The following is a 4654-nucleotide window of genomic DNA, read 5'->3' as shown; positions in this document are numbered from 1 at the left end:
TTGATAGATTTACAATTTAAAATAATTTATACAAAAATAATCAAATATATACATTTATCAACTTCTGTTTTTAAAAATAAAAATAAATATATATTAAGATATATACAAAATATAATTATTTAAAAAAAGAATATACAAATATTTTTTAAAATTTATTTAATAAAATTTAATTTAGCAACAAATCTCACATAATCAACTATTTAAAAAATAACCATCTAGTTAGAAATTAAAATATAGATAGAGTAGTCTCAAATTCGAGCTCACGGCAACCTTGGCTCGATGTGTTGTGTCCTACACTTGGGCAAAGATGATTCGAGTCAAAAGGTCAATACTGTCGCTCATAAATAAGCATTTTTTAAATAAAATTGTGCTTTTGTTAGTCGATGTTTTTGATTCATGTAACCTCTTCGTTCGTGTGTGGCGTGCAGCTGTTTTCCTCCCTTATTTTGTTTTAATTAATTATTTCCCAAGGTATATATACACATTAAATTTTACTGCATTACTATCAAAGCATGTTCGTACACATTTATGCTTATATGAAAATTAGTGTATTTATTTTATATTTGTTTCCCATAAATTATTCGTAAAATATAAAATTATTATAACATAATAACAATTAACATATAAATATTTATTTTTTATTTTTATTAAATTTATATATAATTTTTTAAATTTTAAATTATATTATTTTTATATTTTTTTATATATTTTTCGTATCACATTAAAATTTTTTTTTTATAACTATGTTGTACCTTGCTCTCCACTTAATATCGGTTAATCTAGTTTATTAATTATTTTTGGCCAAACATAATATATATAAACCATCGAGTTATGTCAATATGTACATGCAAATGAGGATTATATATATAATTAGTATATATTTAGTTCGTGTTGATATTAAGAAAAGTTCAACATAACAATTGTTTTAGTGTACACAAGGGAAAAAGCTCAACGTACAGTTAAATTTTGAACTTTCAATATAGATGTCCTAGGTTCAAAATTTAGGAATGGAAAGTTGAAATTTATGTGGGATGCATCCAATATATAATATTGCTTTAACTTGTTAAAACTTAATTATTGCAAAGATTTGCCAGTTTAATTTTGAGCTCAAGATGCTAATTTAACAATTTATTATTAGGTCCCTAGCTTAATATGTCATAAAAAGATATAAAAAAAATGGAAATTTTTTTTGATATAATCATAATTTATTTGTTTAATTAATGAATAAATATTATTTTTAATTATTTATTAAATTTAATAAATAAATAAAAATTAAACTTATTGATAAATTATCTATTGAATTTTTTATTCATTTTCACTCTAATCGAATATAAATAATTTTATAATATTTATGATCAATTCTTTTAATTAATAAATATTTATATTTTAAATTTAATATAAAATAAATAAACAAAAATCAATTTTATTTATAAATAATGTGTAGAACATTTTATCCGTTTAAATCCCATCTCTTGAAACTAAAATATGTTTAAGCTTTTCTTGATTGGTCTCATCCAACAACCAAGTGGTAGACAATATAACAATATTTTTCATATATAAATATCGTTAATAGAACGGTATTTTTTAAATATAAATATTATTAAAATAATAATATTTTTTTTATACAAATATCATTAATGTATTGATATCATTTTATAAAAAAAATTATTATTTTTTATTATACGTATATAATTAATACTTTGATTAATATTTTTTTTAAATATCATAAATTTTTTAATAATGTTTATAAACATCCTAAACATAAAAAAAAAAAAAATGTTACTAAAACCTAAAACCCTTGTACTGACAGGAAAAGAAAAATCTTTCAAAACGAATCCAGGAAAGAGACACAAAGAAACATAGAGAAGGAAAACACGTGTTCCATTGCAAAAGGTTTGCGTTCAGAACTAAATGTCGGATTGACAAAAGCAAACTATCTTTCGACACTTATATGCCAAGATGTGATGGGTTATGCAGCCACCGAAAGAACGCGGAAATCCTGCGCATCTTAATTTCTTCTTGTCTTCAACATTCAACTCAAAGCAGTTTTTCATTCTTCGTCCTGTTTTTTACTTTTAAAAAAAGTAGGCCAAGAGCTACACGAACCCTCACGTTATTATGTTTATCTTTTTTATCAGCAATATCAAGTCGATGGGTTAACGTCGGTTGTAATTCTTAAATTATAATAAAATTTTAATATAACATATAAATTTTAAAAAATTTTAATACGATATTTAACTCATAAATTTATTAATTAATATAATATTTATTTATAATATTATTAATTTTAAATGATATTATATGATTCAAATAATTTTTTAAATATTATATTAATTAATAAATTTATAATTTAAATATTTAATTAAAATTTTTTAATTTAATATTAAATTAAGTATTTTTTTATTTATTTTTTTTGAAGAAAAGCTATATATTACTAATCATAATCAGGTGCAGAGTTGACACGCCTTAAAATGTTATAAAACAATCCCTCACCTAAGTCACGTTTGCATCTATATATGGTCCGAACATAAAAAGTTTGGTTTTTTTCAAATAAAATTTTGATTTTAAATTTTATGAATAAAAAAATAAATTTAAAAAAAAATTATTCTTTATAAAATTTAATTTAATTTAATTTTAAATTAATCAAAATTTAAAATAATTATGGGATTATGAAAGATCTCGGAAGAAAACATAGAGCATATATATGCAAGCCCGTGAGCATCTACATTAGAATTTCTTTTAACACGTCTTGCCTGAAAGGAGATAAAAGTACTTCTCATCACTTTGATGTCCACTAGAATATTTCCCACGGCAAAGAAATACTCTGCTGTTTAGTTAATCCCATTAATAACCCGTAGGGCATCTCCTTCAAAAGCCATATTCTTCACCTTCAAACTAAAAGCAAATTCCCCAGCTTTTGCAGCAGCTAGGGTCTCTATTATATTCGGGTCAGTCACATTGGTCACCTTCCTCGAAGTCGCCCCCAGTAGAGTCCCACACCGTTACTCCAATTCCTCCAAAGCTATCGGCTAGGTTAACGGCACCATCGAAGTTAACCTTGGCAAACCCCGCCGGTTATGGCTCCCACTCTACTGTTGTCACGCCACTTCTTGTGGGAGAAGCGGTATTGGCTTATGTGTACTCTCTTTAGATAATTTCAGCTAGTCTCACCGTCGATTCGGGTGTCTGGTGTTCATTCATTTTGACAGACAAGCTCCTGCTATGCCATAGAGCCCAACACAGTACCAGGCCCCGCTCCAGTTCATTAAGGGATGCCTCATTTGCAATCTCGCTGAGTGTCACGGCCAGGCCTTGGTCATGCCATGACTGACTTTGAACTGAGCAGCGGTCGAGATCAAATTGACAGGAAAATAGCTCTAAAAGATGCGGACGTGCATTTGGAGTATTGGAACATGCTACTATCATGTTGTGCGGGCAGTGAGAGCTCTGGATTGCAAGATACATGGCGAAGTTTGAGATGGTGGTCAAGCACCCTCAAGTCAAGTAGCCTGACGGATGTCATCAGTGAAAGCAGTGTGTGGGCGTTTTGAGCATGAGAATATGTTGGAGATATTGTGTGTGGATGGTCTATGTCCTAAATCCCAAGATATGCAGGTAAGTATGAGATAGTATGCCGGTGCCCTGGGACCAGCTAGCCAGTCAGGTGCTGTAGGTCGAAGTTATGTGCGGGCACCTTCGAGTAGGTTGGTGGAGCAACGAGCAGAATCAAGGAGTAGTGATGACCAAGAGGAAGGTCATGGGGCCCTGAGTTAGCCGGAGAAAGGCCATGAGATGGTTGGAGAGAAAAGTGTCTTCATTTCGAATAATCTTATGGTCACTGGTAGGAGACTGAAAAAATCTCTTACGCTCTTTATAAGGGATGATTGGTGTTAACTTTCCACCACCCCTTTGGCTAGCGGGCAGACAGGGGTCTGATTAGTCTGAAGCGAGCTACTCCTAAGCACTAGTGGTGTCTAGGTGGGCGAGCATCGTAAGGTCACGAGCGTGACACCATGTTTTCTCGGGTTAAGGCAAACCCGGGGACGATTAGGGCCGACGGGTTTCGTATCACGCCTTTGCGTTAAGCCATAGGGCTACACGGTAGATATCATTATGCCCCTCGGTTTCCCTTCCTCGAGCCAGAAGGATCATGTGATGGCGTTTGCGTGGGAAGGATGCCATCGAGCTTGAGGGATAAGCGGGCTAGCATGTAGGCACGCTGCTAGACCCTTGTGGCCAAACGATAGAGGTGTGCTGCAACTAGAGCAGTCCACCCAAGTTCCCTTGCGGGACTAGCATGATGTTGGGTGTCAATCACGCGTGCGAGCGGTCGATATTGATGCTAAAGGCCTAAGCCCTAAGAGCCGAGTCTCGTGGGACGAGATGAGTCTAGAGACTCCGAGCTGGCTGCTGACCAGCTTGAATGTGGTGCTTGCGTAAACTGAATACGAGAGCTTGCGTATGATACGAGCAGGCATGATGTTGGGTTCTCACCATATCAAGAAGTAATAAAATTAAGAGAACCGGGCTGTGTGCCCCTACAGGGATTCGAGGGTCGACGCGAGAGGTTTTAAGTCTTGCGGCCAGAGCTGGGTGCTCAGGGTCACTGGGTGAATCAGGGGCTGGTGCACAATGAGAGTTAGGTTCCTCTCGG

The sequence above is a fragment of the Durio zibethinus genome, chromosome 7, assembly GCF_047325235.1.
Source record: "Durio zibethinus cultivar Kanyao isolate XHJ-2024 chromosome 7, ASM4732523v1, whole genome shotgun sequence".
Lineage (NCBI taxonomy): Eukaryota > Viridiplantae > Streptophyta > Magnoliopsida > Malvales > Malvaceae > Durio > Durio zibethinus.
This window is presented reverse-complemented; position numbering follows the sequence as displayed.